At 46.7% G+C, this 16,352-nt stretch overlaps 1 protein-coding gene and 1 long non-coding RNA gene across 10 annotated transcripts in view; both read left to right on the forward strand.

Moving 5' to 3' along the window:
• Positions 1 to 16,352, forward strand: part of GJC2 (gap junction protein gamma 2) — a 91,930-nt gene that overhangs the window by 62,654 nt on the left and 12,924 nt on the right. For 2 of the 9 annotated variants that reach the window (XM_083704276.1, XM_083704279.1), the window contains exon 1: positions 13,843 to 14,430. The exons of the other annotated variants lie outside the window; for them this stretch is intronic. The gene's annotated coding sequence lies outside the window, so the exon portion shown is untranslated. Of the gene's footprint in view, positions 1 to 13,842; positions 14,431 to 16,352 lie in introns of those variants that run through there. 9 annotated transcript variants of the gene reach the window in all.
• The window catches only part of LOC310827896, a 41,711-nt gene that overhangs the window by 12,435 nt on the left and 12,924 nt on the right, over positions 1 to 16,352 (forward strand). The gene's annotated exons all lie outside the window — the stretch shown is intronic.

Genomic DNA, 16,352 nt, shown 5'->3' on the forward strand with positions numbered 1-16,352 from the left:
GCTTTATAATATGTGTTTGATACTTACACTTTGTACATGCTCCAGACCCTCAAAATGCCCGTATTCTTCCAGGGACGGTCCTGGAATGCTGATCCTGGAATGCCCTTTGTTATGTACTGAGTTGAATAGGATCTAAAATGCAGCAGTCTGATTGGTCCTAGAACAATAGGATTCAGAATGCAGCAGTCTGATTGGTCCACAGGAGCCACCCAATCCAGCTCCAGGTAGAAGTGAATCTGCAACCTGATTGGCCTACAGGAGAATCCCGGAATTAGCCAATCACATGGGGCCCATTGTGTAAATAATGTATATAAAGCAGACATTCTGGGGGAACTTCCATTCCTCCTCAACACTATGAGCTGAATAAAGAGCATGAAATCCTCTTTCACCCTTCTTTTCCTTAGGACATCCCGATTTTCACCAGAGAAATGTTGAAGGGTATGGTGGGGTGTCCCTACAGAAATGTAGGAGGCGACACCTCTATTTTCATCGGAGAAATGTTGGAGGCTTTTTGCATGCTCCCATTTACTATGCTTCCACTGCTGGTTTGAGAAGCATGCACACCCTGTAGTTATCCCATTTTTTCTTAGGAAATACTGCATTTTGATGCATCGTCCCCCAAACCAGATTCAATCCAAACTAAGAAAAAGAACAACTAGCTGCATCATAAGCCAGTAATGTGTATGCAGCCTAAGTCAGACAAATGGTCTAGTTCAGTGCTGTCTACACTGACTGGCAACAGCTCTCGCTCCAGGGTTTGTGGCTGTGAACCTTTCCCAACCCCACCTGGAAATGCCAGCAAGGATTGAGGTTTTCCTCCCTCTTGTATTTTCATTTTTTTTCTATCTCTGCAAGCATTTCAATTGGTTACACTTATTACTTTTACTGTATTTTGCATGTGTTTATATCAGTATTTTTTTATTTAAAGAAAAGAGAGAGGAAAACAAGAAAAGCTGAGACTCTCAGCATGTGAGAATCTGTGCCCCTACACCAGGCTCCCTCAACCTCGGCCCTCCAGATGTTTTTGGCCTACAACTCCCATGATCCCTAGCTAGCAGGACCAGTGGTCAGGGACAATGGGAGTTGTAGTCCCAAAACATCTGGAGGGCTGAGGTTGAGGAAGCCTGCCCTACACCCAGTCCCAGACTTGTGCTCCTGATCATTTCTTCCATCGCTATAATAAAGTATAGTATTTTTCGCTCTATAAGACACACCAGACCACAAGACGCACCTAGTTTTTGGAGGAGGAAAACAAGAAAAAAAATATTCTGAATCTCAGAAGCCAGAAGAGCAAGAGGGATCGCTGCAAAGTGAAAGCAGCGATCCCTCTTGCTGTTGTGGCTTCTGGGATAGCTGCACAGCCTGCATTCGCTCCATAAGACACAGACGCATTTCCCCTTCCTTTTTAGGAAGGAAAAAGTGAGTCTTATAGAGCAAAAAATACAGTATTTCCTTCCAGGGCTGCAACTGAAAATGCTGTTAAGCATTACTGCTGATAGACCCAAATCTCTTATCTGCCCCAGAGAACTGAAAGTCCTCCTTCTGATGTAGTTGATGTTCATTCCACCAAATGCCTTAAGAAGCCTCTGCGTGTGGGACAGATGGAGAGGATCGTTCCCTTTCCAGCTCCGCTGGCTAGCTTTGAGAGATGCAGCCCTCATTCTTCTCCCCCTGAGTTGCCGTTCAAAAGCAGCTCAAAAATAGAGGCCGGTTGTGTAAGGGCAGTGTCTGTCTTTCCCATCACAACTTGTGTGTGAGCTCCGCCAGCGAGCGGCTTTGCCGTGCAACAACTCAAAGTGTGGCAGGGGCTTTCTTTCCTTGGGGGCAACTGTTTGGGTGGAAAACAAGCTGGAGCATTTTGTCCTTGTCTTGGGAAGGAGCCCAGATTGCTCAGAGAAGGGAAAAACCTAGCCGCAAATAAATCACGGAGAGCCAAGGTCAGCGTCATAAAAGATTTCTTTGTACTTGAGTTTGATAGCAGAGTGCAAAACATGGAGTCATATGAGGCGGCAGGAGGGGGACCCTGAAACTCAAGGGGTGGAGTTGGGGTGAACTGGAGCCATGTGAGAGAGGAAGATCACAGAGTTGGCAGGGACCTCAAGTCCAGTCTCCCTGCTACAGCACCGACGATAGATGGATATTCAGCCTCTGCTTAAAAGCCTCAAAGGAAGAAGAGTCAGTCTGTTCCACCATCAAATGGCTAATACTGGCTTAATAATATTTACTCAAAGTCCACCCCCTTTCTTATAAATTGAAATTGAAATACTTCATTGTCACTTGTACAACTTGTATACAGTGAGATTACATGAGCACCCCCCACTCAGCTCTCTTAGTCTTAATTCCCCTCGTTTACTGACGCACACCCACCAAACCTGAAAGTCAGTTGCCCTGTTGTTATATTTTCATTCAGCAGCCTAACAGCCCATGGATAGAAGCTGTTCTTTACCCTGTTAGTACGACTAATCCTGCTTCTATATCTTCTGCCTGAGGGCAGGAGATCAAGAAAGTGCCGGCCAGGGTGTGAATCATCCCTGAGAATTTTCCTCACTCTCCTGAGGCAACGTTCTTCCGCTGTTTCATCCAGCGGATTCACAGGACAGCCCATAATATCTTGTGCTGTATTCACCACCCTCTGTAGGCACTTCCTATCTGTTGATGTCAAACCAGCGTCCCACACCATGATGCAGTATGAAAGGACACTTTCTATTGTTGACCGGTAGAAGGAGATCATCAAGAAGAAGAAGAGTTTAGATTTGATATCCCGCCTTTCACTCCCTTTAAGGAGTCTCAAAGTGGCTAACATTCTCCTTTCCCTTCCTCCCCCACAACAAACACTCTGTGAGGTGAGTGGGGCTGAGAGACTTCAGAGAAGTGTGACTGGCCCAAGGTCACCCAGCAGCTGCAGGTGGAGGAGCGGAGACGCGAACCCGGTTCCCCAGATTACGAGTCCACCGCTCTTAACCACTACACCACACTGGCTCTCATTCAAATGTTGATTGACATTGTTCTTCCGCAATATTCTGAGGAGATGGAGTCTCTGTTGGGCTTTCTTAACAACCTGGGTTGTATTACAATTTGAACCCATCAGTTTGGGTCTTGGAGCAAAGAGAGAACAGATTTGCTCCACCATCTTTGTGAAAGCCATATTCAGAGAGAACAACCAGATAACCTCTTAGTCGTCCCTTCTTCACAAGTCTAAATATACCCAAGTCCTTCAACGTTTCCCTCATTGGACTTGGGCAGAAGGACCCTTGTCATCTTTGTCAACCTCTTCTGGACACAGAATGGCATTTTAACTTCCATGTAGAATGGAGGGGTGCAGAGAGCGGCCATGTGCATAGCTGCCCGCCCTAAATCAAGTAAATATATAAAAAATAATTAACTAACTGACAAAATCACATTGCAGATAGCTCGGTTCTGCCCCCCCCCCCCGCAACATAAATCCTGGCTACACCCATGAAAAAGCAAAAAAAGCAGAGACATCACCTTGCCAACAAAGGTCCGTATAGTTCAAGCTATGGTTTTCCCAGTAGTGATGTATGGAAGTGAGAGCTGGACCATAAAGATTGCCAAAGAATGGATGCTTTTGAATTCTGGTCTGGAGGAGGCTCTTGAGAGTCCCATGGACTGCAAGAAGATCAAACCTCTTCATTCTGAAGAAAATCAGCCCTGAGTGCTCACTGGAAGGACAGATCCTGAAGCTGAGGCTCCAATACTTTGGCCACCTCATGAGAAGAGAAGACTCCCTGGAAAAGACCCTGATGTTGGGAAAGATGGAGGGCACAAGGAGAAGGGGATGACAGAGGATGAGATGGTGGGACAGTGTTCTCGAAGGTACCAGCATGAGTTTGACCAAACTGCGGGAGGCAGTGGAAGACAGAAGTGCCTGGCGTGCTCTGGTCCATGGGGTCACAAAGAGTCGGACACGAATAAACGACTAAACAACAACAACACCAACACCCATGAGAGAGGCTGTAAAACATCCCCATAAACGAATCAGAATGAATACTCAACTAAAACCAAACATAGTCTAACCTCCATGTAAGCTTTTTGAAAGCAAGTCAGGATGACTGCTGAATGAACACTTGAGCTAGACGAATCCTGGTTGGGGTGTGTGGAAATATATGACTTAGATGGGACATTTGTTGCCTTGTTTTTAGTGGCATGTACATATGCATATGTGGGATGCGGGTGGCGCTGTGGGTTAAACCACAGAGCCTAGGACTTGCTGATCAGAAGGTTGGCGGTTCGAATCCTGCGACGGGGTGAGCTCCCGTTGCTTGGTCCCAGCTCCTGCCAACCTAGCAGTTCAAAAGCACGTCAAAGTGCAAGTAGATAAATAGGTACCGTTCCGGCGGGAAGGTAAACGGTGTTTCCGTGCACTGCTCTGGATCACCAGAAGCGGCTTAGTCATGTTGCTCACATGACCCAGAAGCTGTACGCTGGCTCCCTCGGCCAATAAAGCGAGATGAGCACCGCAACCCCAGAGTCGGTCATGACTGGACCTAATGGTCAGGGTACCTTTCCTTTACCTTTACATATGCATCTGCACATATAAATTAGCATAGGCAAAAACGGGGAGATTTGTGGATATGAACCTGTGTCCCAAATCTTGTACCCAGCCATGGTCCTGACCTTCAGCTTGACTACCAATGGCATAGGTCTTAAGAAGATGTAACCACTTCTGTATTATACTTGCACTCATTCCTTGCATTATGTTAAATTGAGCTTTGTTCATAGCCAGGCTTGCTGTTCCTCTGACCTCTCCTTACTGTCCTTCCCCTTGTGAACTGCATTTGCGTGTAGTTCTTTTCTAATCCCCAAAATATGATTTCCCTTTGCCTTGCATTGTTTCCAAGGGAAGATTCTACTACATTGCTGCTCAGAAAAAAGCTTAGTCTGTTCTGTGTTGTGCTTGTGGCAGAAGCCCTGGACACTGATATTGGCTGAGCTGACATTGTGGAATGGAATGCTTAGTTTCTCCAGGAACCCAGCAGTTTGAAGTCCAAGTTCTGTGAGGAAAGGGAAAGTTGTCAGTTTGGCTGGGATAAAAATATCACATGGGCAGCTAACTGGGAGACTGTTTGGAACATGGGGCAGAGATGGGCAAACTGTCTAAAGGAAGGGTGTGTAGTAGACTTGTTAGCTGAGAAAAATGAACTGGAAATAAGATTAAAGGGCAGAGGAGACAAGGAATTGAAGCAAGAAGGAGAGATTAATCAGCAAAGGCGCTTCAAAGAAACCTCACAACATTTTAAGCCTTAAAATAGGCTACTATGCTGGCAGGGAACTGCTCAGTCTGTTGTTTTTTTCTACTTGTCGGAACTTTTGCCTAGCTTTTTATGTGCAGTGAATTTGCATTGATATGTAGCCAGATGTCAGTCATGCAAAATGAGGAATCCAGCTGGTGTTGGAGAAAGGGAAACTTGCACAGTGTTGATACTTAAGAAGAGGTGGATCTGATATCCAAGAGAGAATCTGACCCTGTTTTCTATTCTCAGAGCTGTTGTCCTGCTGGGTGAAGGTTTCCCTTGTTAAACTCTTGCTGACAGCTTAACCTTCCGTATCTAATTAGTGTTTATCTGAGCTTCTGAGCTTCTCCCTGAAATACATGGTTAGCTGCCTGCCAGACCAAATATTTGGCCAGTGTTTATGACTTCCCTGCTATTTTTTGTTACTCCATACACAAACACTGTACCAGAAATGCTATGTTTTTGTGGTCCATATCTAGTTAGTGTAATAAACCTTTGTTCAGGGCTGGAGGGGGGCTGTTTATGTGTTTCCATTATTTGTGCTTTGGCAAAAGCTTTCCAAACAATACCTAGACATTTGGATAAGTGCTTCCGAAATTTTTGACCGCAGAGGAACCCTTTTTATTCTGAATTAAAACTGGACATAGACTTCAAGCTTACGCCAGAGCAGGTTTACTCTAATGGAACTTATTTGCTGTTTCCCTGTATGCCTTCTGATTCAAAGGATGTGAGCCCAGAGTGGGGTCTCAGACAAAAATCCAAAAGGCAGGCTCTTTTGACAGCTGGTAATTGTTAAGTATAATTGTTTGATTGACACCGGAATGGAACATGCCTGTGTGCATCGCTGAAAGGTTTGACAGTGGAAATTCCACTGCAGTATAGTAAGCGGTCTCTGAACTCCTAGATGGGTTGATAATTAACTGCTGCTGTATTCTGCTAGCTAACATGTGAGTGTTTAACCTTAGATCAGGTGACAAAGGTATTTGGTTGCAAATCTCCATTTTGAAAGGATGCCTTTAGTCATTGTTCCCAAGCTCCGTGGAAATAAGGATGTCTAATGGAGCTCACTCAAGGCTAATGAGGGCTGTAAAGAGAGAAATACCTTTGCTTATAGGTCTGTTCAGAGTATTTCATATTTTCTAAGATGCTGACCCTATGCCGGACAGCACAAGATGTCTTATGGAATTATTTGGATGTATCTTTGATGTTTTTGCTCTGTTGTGAAGAAAGTTCTGCAAGTAAAGTTTTGAATAATGTCTAATGGGTCTGGACCAGGGGTCAGCAAACTTTTTCAGCACTGTCCCTCGGTGATGTCCCTCAGACATTGTGGGGGGCTGGACTATATTTTGAAGAAGAAGAAAAAAGAATGAATTCCTATGCCCCACAAATAACCCAGAGATGCATTTTAAATAAAAGGACACATTCTACTCATGTAAAAACACGCTGATTCTTGGACTAGGCCGGAGGGCGATTGGGCCGGATCTGAACCTCAGGCCTTAGTTTGCCTACCTATGGTCTGGACAATGCTTCATCCCCAAAGGGGTCTATTTTTAAGCACCCAGTTGCTTCAAGCTGTGCAGTATTAATTTCTGCAATAGTAATTCCGTTCATTGAATTGCTCCAACCGGACTGAAGGCAGAGCACAATTACCTGTCCCCCACAAGTAACTGGACCACTGAGACCAGCAGGCTCCATTGCAACCCCATACAGGCGCACAACGTTCGCATTCACCTACCAGATAAATCCTTAAATCCTGTAACAGGTTGTCCAAAATGTATGGCGTGTAGATCACAATAACATGGAGCTGCTGCACACAAGGCTAGATGTTTCCATGGACCTCCTTTTTATATATATATATATATATATATATTTGCTTTGTTATATATATATATATATATATAACAATTTTTATTGCATTTTCAATTTTAACATAATCAGTTTCCATACATAATTCAGTAAACTCAAACATCAACCCTATCTGAGTATCAACCTCCTCCTGCCCCTCTTTCTGACTTCTGTTTATATTTACTTTATTCTTAGCATTTCCATAATCACTTTTTTACCTTCTCTCTTATTTTTATATTTCACCCCATTAAATGTAAATCAGTTCCTTATATTCCCATTACAAAACATTTCAAATCAACACTACAAATGTTTACAATGTTCTTTCATATATAATATAAATTTGCTCCAGTCCTTTTGAAACAGTTCGTCATGCTGATTCCGGATCTCCCCCGCCAACTTTGCTAACTCTACGTTTTCCACCATCTTTAGTCCACCATTCTTCCAATGTTGGAAGCTCCTGTGATTTCCATTTCTGAGCCAGAAGTACCCTTGCGGCCGTTGTGGCATACATAAACAGATTCACATCTATTTTATTTTTTTTGAATTTCATCTCCAATTAAACCTAACAAAAACGTCTCTGGTTTTTTTATTTAAATTATATTATAAGATCTTTTTAAATTCATACGTGTATATCTGAAGGCAGTGGCGTAGCATGGGTTGTCAGCACCCGGGGCAAGGCAAGTAATTTGCGCCCCCTAACCCATGGATTTGCGCCCCCTAACCCTAACCCCCAGATGTTGCGCCCAGTGTGGCCGGCCCCCCCTGCACCCCCCATGCTACACCACTGCCTGAAGGAGTGTGTCCACCCCCATTGTTCAGCCCGGACACTGAGATCCAGCACCAAGGGCCTTCTGGCGGTTCCCTCATTGCGAGAAGTGATGTTACAGGGAACCAGATAGAGGGCCTTCTCGGTAGTGGCGCCCACCCTGTGGAACGCCCTCCCTTCAGATGTGAAGGAAATAAGTAGCTATCTTACCTTTAAAAGACATCTGAAGGCAGCCCTGTTCAGGGAAGCTTTTAATATTTAACACTGTACTGTTTTTAACACTTGATTGGGAGCCACCCAGAGTGGCTGGGGAAACTCAGCCAGATGGGCGGGGTATAAATAAATTATTATTATTATTATTATTATTATTATTATTATTATTATTATTATATACCATGGACCTCCCTTTCAGGGGAGCTCGTGCACCAGAGAGTTCCCTTGGATTGTGTTCAAGGAAAGTTGGAATTTTAACCTTTCCAACACAGCGTGCCCTATCTGCGGTGTGTCCATTTCTTTTTCACCTTCCTATGTCTGCCTCAAGTTCACAGCAGCTTTGTGCTCCCCCTCTCCAAGATATCGGCCGCCAGGAAGAGGTGAGTTCAGGAAACGCAAGAAGTTATTTAAGGAGGAGGGTGCCCATCTCCTAAGCACATGTTTATGCCTGAACAATATCTTGTTTAAAAACCATTTTAGGACTCCGCGGTGACAATGATGGCCTTGATAAAGGGCTGCGGCCACAAACTACAGTCCAGCAGCTGCAGGAGCGAGTCTCCAGCTGGCAGATACAGAGCTACTTTTCCAGGCTTAGAAAATTAATTGGCATTGCAGTGTGAATTTTGCCTGCGTTGCACATTTTTAATGCAAATTTTGTCTCATTTCTGCAAAGCATTTGCCCCCCCCAAATCATGCATTTTTGTATGTTGTTTTCACAAATGCATGCATTTTTTAATGCAAACTTTACCCCGGTATTTGTGCACTTGGCTGGAGAATACCCTTGCAAAACTCATAAATGGTAAAGGGACCCCTGACCATTAGGTCCAGTCATGGCTGACTCTGGGGTTGCAGCGCTCATCTCGCTTTATTGGCTGAGGGAGCTGACGTACAGCTTCCGGATCATGTGGCCAGCATGACTAAGCTGCTTCTGGTGAACCAGAGCGGCGCACTGAAACTCTGTTTACCTTCCCGCCGGAGCGGTACCTATTTATCTACTTGCACTTTGACGTGCTTTTGAACTGCTAGGTTGGCAGGAGCAGGGACCAAACAACGGGAGCTCACCCCGTTGCAGGGATTCGAACAGCTGACCTTCTGATCGGCAAGCCCTAGGCTCTGTGGTTTAACCCAAAACTCATAGGATGGCTGTATTCTGGTTCTCTATTGCAAATTAGGCAGGTTTGCAAATTAAATTCTCATCCACCCCAAATTGTACATCTCTTTATCAGTACTGCAAGGCAGATGATCTCTCCCAGAGGCTTATTATCTTCCTATCTAACACCATCACAACCCTTGGTTAAAACAATAAAATCTGCCCTTACTCTCTTCCTAGCTGTCTAGCATGACATCCTCCCGTTGTCTTTCCCCACGTAAACATTATTGTCTCTATTCTTTTCTTTTTTTAAAAAAAATCTTCTCGGTCCTTGAAGCTTCCTCCCTTCTTTGTATTTATTTTCTTGTTTCTAAACTTGCACCAGTCCTGTTTCTCCCTTGCATCCCATTGTTCCCTGGGATGAAACTTCCGTCCGTCTTGAAATTGCAACATGGCAAAACTTCCTGGAGGTTCTGGTAGACTCTTGGTCAGTCTCTCATTTTAGGTTTCAGAGGAAATGTCTAGATCTCTCTTGCTGCTGGAAATCAGACCAGCACCAGAGCCTAGTTCTTTCTTAAATTACATAATACACATGCATGCAATTTTACAGTGGCCGCTTAGGCGTCCCCACAAAAAAGAAAGGACAAGAGATTTGTATAACATTTGCATGTATAGAGAGAGAGGATTATAGAAACAATTGCCATAACTTAGGAAGAAACACAATTCATATCATCATCATCATTTATTTGTACCCCACCCACTTTGACTGCGTTGCCTAAGCCACTCTTCCAACAGAATATAAAAACATAGTGAAAAGTCAAACATTAAAAACTTCCCTAAACAGGGCTGCCTTCAGATGTGTCAGGGAACTGACATTGGAGCCAGAAGTGGAGGCAGGGCTCCCAAGCGATGCCGGAGAAGGGCCAAGCAGGGAGAGAGGGAACTCATTGGCTGGGGAAGGAAATCAGCGTAACACCAGGGATAAAGGGGGCGGTTGGGGGAATCGGAGAGGGGTCTCCAGGACTCTTCGCTGGAGACCAGCGGGGAGAGCACAGGTCCTCCTCTGCCCACACCCACCCTGTGCAGAAGACTTCCGCGCAGGGAGAGTAGGCGGAGACTTGGCGTCAAAGAGCTTCTGTGCTGGAAGAAGTTTAAGAAACGCCCACTGACGGATTCTGCTAGCGACTGAACAGCCACGAAGTGAAGGGCTGTCCAGTCAGGAAAGGTTGAACCAGGCTACCTAGCCAGGAGTGGTGGCAACTTACGCACGAGCAACCCCCATACATCCATTACAAGATGTCTTCTAAAAGTCAGATAGTTGTTTGTTTCCTTGACATCTGATGGGAGGGCGTTCCACGGGGCGGGCGCCACCACCGAGAAGGCCCTCTGCCTGGTTCCCTGCAACTTCACTTCTCGCAGGGAGGGAACCGCTAGAAGGCCCTTGGCGCTGGACCTCAGTGTCTGGGCAGAACAATGTGGGTAGAGATGCTCCTTCAGGTATACTGGGCCTAGGCCATTTAGGGCTTTAAAGGTCAGCACCAACACTTTGAATTGTGCTTGGAAACATACTGGGAGTCAATGTAGATCTCTTAGGACCAGTGTTATATGGTCCCAGTGGTTGCTCCCAGTCATTAGTCTAACTGCTGCATTCTGGATTAGTTGTAGATTCTGAGCCACCTTCAAAGGCAGCCCCACAGAGAGTGCATTGCAGTAGTCTAAGTGGGAGATAACCAGAGCATGTACCACTCTGGTGAGACTGTGCGCAGGCAGGTAGAATCTCAGCCATCATATCAGATGGAGCTCTTAGTATACTAGGGATACTGTGACCAGGTAATTGGTTTGCCTGCTCAGCCTGCTGTTCAGATGCTAACAGCTAATGGGCAACTTCCAGGTCCTCCCTGCCTTTCTGAACCATAGTACGCCAATTTTATTCTTAACATTTTCTATCTGGCTTGCAATTCATCTCTGGGTCCAGTTCAAGGACTGATAAAAGCACTTGGTACATCTCTCCTTCTCCCATATGCCCCTACCCTTACCTTAGCATCGTCCACAAAGGCTGTTCTCAGTGTGCCCTTTTGGTCTGAAGTTCAGAAAATGGCAGAGGAAGGGCCTTTTCAGTGGTGGCCCCCCTGGATGTAGAATTTCCCCAGGAAAGCTCACTTGGTGCCCACATAGTGGTTTTACCAGAGCTTTTAAGATATTTGGTGAGTGGGGGAGCTAGCTTCTGTTTGCTGGGTTTTAGCCCTTGTATTTGACAGTTGGTTTTCACTACTGTACTTTTCAAAAATTGCTTTTTATTTTGTGTTTGTTTTTTTATGGTGGTTGGAGTTTTAAAAGTTCATTGCGGGTTTTTTTTTATTGCATCTTGGTTTTATTGCTGCATTTTATTGTGCAGTGCCTAGATAACTTTTTTAATGAGGTGTCTTAGAAAGACAAATAATAAATGCCTGCAGATTTTTTTGGGGCTGCTGTCTTGTGCACTTATCAGTGAGTAAACCCCATTGAACTCTGCTGGGTTTACTTCTGAGTAGATGTGCGGCAGACTGGGCTGTTAGTATCTCAAGAGGGAGGGACTGTAATTCACTGGTAGAGAGTTTGCACTTGTGTACAGAGGTCTCAGGTCTCATCCCTAGCAATCGGGTCAGGAATCAAATTATGGCAAAGACCTCTGTCTGAGACCCTGGAGAGCTCCTGCAAGCCAGAGTGTGCAGTACTGGGGGCAAATGGGCAGATAGTTGACCTGGTATAAATCAATTTCCTATAACATGGTGACTTCCAGATGTTGGACTCCAATTCCTATCAGTTCTGGTCAGAGGATGATGGCAGTTAATAGACTAACATCTGGGGTTGAAGAAGGCTCCAACCAAGAGTTTGAAAGGCACACTCACACCCCTTTTCTCTAGCTTCAAGGTCTTGGAAATCTCAAACGTTATCCCTGAACACAGGGCAAAGTATTGAATTATTTTCCCGCTAATTGCACAGACTGCTGTGAATGCAGCGCATTGCCAATCGATGCATTTAATTTATTTGCAGACTAAGCAAAGTGGGTAATGCCCTCCCCCCCAAAAAGTGTTATTTACTGAGCTTGGATCCTAGAACAATAGACAGGTAGTGAAATCAGTGGCGTAGCATGGGTTGTCAGCACCCGGGGCAAGGCAAGTAATTTGCGCCCCCTAACCCCTGGATTTTAGCACTCGAATGTGAGCGCGCGCCCCCCCAGATGTTGTGGCCGGCCCCCCTGCACCCTCCCACGCTACGCCATTGGGGCTGGGGGCGAGTGAAGGAACCAAGGACCCCCCCCCTTAAGGCTCAGCAGGAATTTATTAAATTTATTATTTGTGGAGCCCCCGTGGGCCGAGGCAGCCGAAGCCCCCTCCCCTCGGGCGCCTCCCCGCCCTCTCCTCTCCTTGGGCGCTCTGAGGCGCTCCAGATCCGGGCTTGCCGAGCGCCTCTCCTCCCCCCAGCCTGGTCCGGGGGCTTCCAGCCGCGCTCCGTCCTCGCCCGCCGCCCCCGCCCCCCCCCCCGCGGCTGAGGCTTGCACTGAGAGCCGGAGCCAGCGGCGCCCCCTTCCGCCGGGAGACCCTCGCCCGCCCGCCGGCTTCCTCTCGGAGGGTTTGGCTCCTCCCTCCCAGTCGGCAGAAGCAGCCGCCGCCTGTGGCTGGGCCGAGGGGATGGCGGCGGCGGGGGTGTGTGGAGGCTGCCCGTGCCCGGCCAGGCGTTGGTGGCGGCGTCGGCGCTGCTGCAGCGGCTGCTCCTCCTGCGAGCAGTGAGTGGAGCGCAGCCGCGGCAGCGGCGGCGGGCGTGCGCGCGCGCGCTAGGGCGCAAGGCTGGCGGTGGCGGCGGGGAGCCCGGCGGAGGAAGGAACTTGTCCCTTCCCTCTGGACTTGCGCCCCCCCAGATATTGCGCCCGGTGCGGCCGGCACCCCTGGCACCCCCCACGCTACGCCACTGAGTGAAATATACTCAGAGTCGAGTGTGAATTTCATGCTCTTTATTCAGCTCATAGTAGCAATGAATGAAACTTTCCCTGTTATTTACACAATGGGCCCCGCAAGATTGGCTAATTCCGGGCTGCTCCTGCAGGCCAATCAGGTTGCTGATTCACTTCCACCTGGATTGGGTGGCTCCTGCGGACCAATCAGACTGCTGCATTCTGGATCCTACTGTTCTAGGATTCAGCTCAGTACATAACAGGTAGGTTCCTAAAATGCAACAACCTGATTGGCCTGCAGGAGCAGACCAATCAGGCTCCAGGAAGGAAGTAGAGTCAGCCAATCACACGGGACCCATTGTGTAAATAATGTATATAAAGCCTGAGGTTTTTGGGGAGGAAATCAATCACTGTTCCTATGAGCTGAAATAAAGAGCATGAAATCACTACTCGACTCTTAGTATATTTCAAAAAGCCTTCCTCCAGTTGCAGAAATGTGGATATTTGGGGGGAAACCCATGCAGAATTTCAGGCATCACAAATTCTTACTTTATGAACTGGCTTTCTGAGTTTCAGGTTGAAGCCACCTTCTTGCCCTGGAAGTTGCCAATAGCTTCTCAGTGTTTAAGCGTAGAAATGGCTTTCCTACTCCTTCCTTGAGGAGTCTAGTCTTTCTTTCCTGCCAGTGACTCCCCTCCAGATCCCAGCCCATGTGCTTCCCAGATGTTTCTCATTAGTCACGCTTTCCCTCCTCCAAATCCGTTACTGATGCCCTAGACTGGCGCTCTTAACTTTCGCCCAATAAAGGGAAAGCAAAACACAGCAATGTTACACCAGAAAGATTTTAAGGAGAGTTTCAGAGTGAGGTCTTTTTCCCCTTTCCTTCCCCCCCCCTTTTATAAAATCCCTGCTTAGTCAGCTTTTTCCAGCCCAGGAAGCATGGATGGACCCAGTGAGAGCAAAGACTGGAATACCTTCCCGTCCACTCCCATGAAACTTTTGTTCGAACGCTTCTCCTTTTCCTCCTGCGAAGGAAAACGTGGCTTTTGCTCTTAGCCGATGATCCTGGGGTTGTTGGGATTTTTTTTTTGGGGGGGGGGAATAGAGGTGGAGAAGGGGGGTGGCAGCTTCGTTGTCAGAAAGGCGGAGTCCGGCAGGATGTGTTTAAAAGTTCGCTGAAAAGTCTCCTTCTCAAGCTGGCAGGGCGTTAGTTTCACAAGACATTTTCCTGATGGGGATGCATATTCCCCCCTGCCTTCCTGAAGAAACGGTGGTTGTGGAAAAACTTCCTTGGGGAGATCTGGATGGCAAGGGAGCCTTCAGCCATGCCTTTGTGAGTAGCTTATTCCTATCAATTTCTCTCTGTTTTCGTCTCACGGCGTGAGAATCGGGGGAAGTATGGAGGAGATTTCCCAAAACAGGGTGGGTGAGAACGTGATATAAAAATGAAATGCTACCAAACCACTGCATTTTAGTTCTCCTGCTTTCTTTCCCACCGCCTCAAAACCCACTTTTCCTTAATCCTCATCATACAGGAGTTTTCCAGACCCACCATGTGTCCCTGTTTTCCAGATTTACAGACGCCGTCCCGGACTCTGATTGTCCCGCGTTTCCTTAGGATGTCCCTATTTTCACCGGAGAAATGTTGGAGGGTGTGGACTTCTCCTGAGCTGCCTATCCCACGTCTCTCTTTCCCTGTTATCTGTAGAACACATTCCTTGCATTATGTGCCGGCCTTTGGAGCTCATGTAAGGGTGAGGAAGACCTATGGCGTCTAGTCAAAGAAAAGGTCTGTTGCCTTTGAGCGCTCAGGCCACGATGCACAGTTCTTAAGGCACTTTCCCAAATGTATCGAGCTTCCGTCCAGCCACACCCCGCTCCTAAAGTTCCAGGGCAATCCTATTTACTCTTCAGTAAGCCTCCCAGAGTGGTTTGTTGAGCATTCATCCTGATTTATCTGCAGGGAACTCGGATAGCATTGCATCAAAGCAAAGCATTATCTTACACCTCCCAGTGCATTTCTTATTGTAAAAGGACTTATTTTGGGGGGAAGTGGGTTTCTTCCACAAGACACCTCTCCCCCCAATGCACTTCAACTGCACAACCTGAATCTGCCGGCATTTGATTGAATAGCAACACTCTGGTAGCATCCTCAGTTTAATGGGGCTGCCTAGCGAATACAGTTTGCGGTCTTCTTACAACCCAAGCTCCAACTGCAACGAGTCCTGCATCTCTCTTAAAGTCTGTATTTTGAAGTCTAAAAGATAGATAGCAGTGTGTTTGTGTTCTTGGGCCTGCAGAAGTGCATCCCATAATTTGTTATTCTTTAATGGGCTACAGCAGGATCCTTAGTTGTTTTAATGCAACAGACTAAAAGCCCAAGGCTTTGTACGTATTCTTGTTTACAGTGGTACCTCAGGTTAAGTACTTAATTCGTTCCGTAGGTCTGTTCTTAACATGAAATTGTTCTTAACCTGAAGCACCACTTTAGCTAATGGGGCCTCCTCCTGCTGCTGCGCCGCCACCGCACAATTTCTGTTCTCATCCTGAAGCAAAGTTCTTAACCCGAGGTACTATTTCTGGGTTAGCGGAATCTGTAACCTGAAGCATCTGTAACCCGAGGTACCACTGTACACTGGTTCCTCTGTGCTCTCGGGCGATGACATTCCTGCTCCTTCTCTACTGCTTGTACAGCACCATGCAAATGGCACTTAAAATGGGAGGAGGGAAGAACTACACTGTGTTGTAATTTGCTAATACAGTGGTACCTCGGGTTAAGAACTTAATTCATTCCAGAGGTCTGTTCTTAACCTGAAACTGTTCTTAACCTGAGGTACCACTTTAGCTAATGGGGCCTCCCGCTACCGCCGTGTGATTTCTGTTCTCATCCTGTAGCAAAGTTCTTAACCCGAGGTACTATTTCTGGGTTAGCGGAGTCCGTAACCTGAAGCGTCTGTAACCCGAGGTACCACTGTATGTACATAGCCTTACTTCCACCTGAACGTATGACAACCCTAATCTGTTCTTATCACAATTGTCCCTGCACCCCCAGAGCATAAAATATCTGGACCCACATTTTAGTAATAAATAAATGCGTAAATAGAATAATCCCGTATCCCCAGGCCTCACATATGTACCCTGTGAATCAGCACAGCTTACGAAAACAACAGAGTCTTTGAAAACAACATGGCAGCACTTGGCCACCCAGGCAGCGGCGAAGGAAGCTGCTTGGGCGCTTGGGGCGGTGTGCCCAGG

This window comes from Podarcis gaigeae, assembly GCF_964106915.1.
Source record: "Podarcis gaigeae genome assembly, chromosome: 12".
In the NCBI taxonomy this organism is placed as follows: Eukaryota; Metazoa; Chordata; class Lepidosauria; order Squamata; family Lacertidae; genus Podarcis; species Podarcis gaigeae.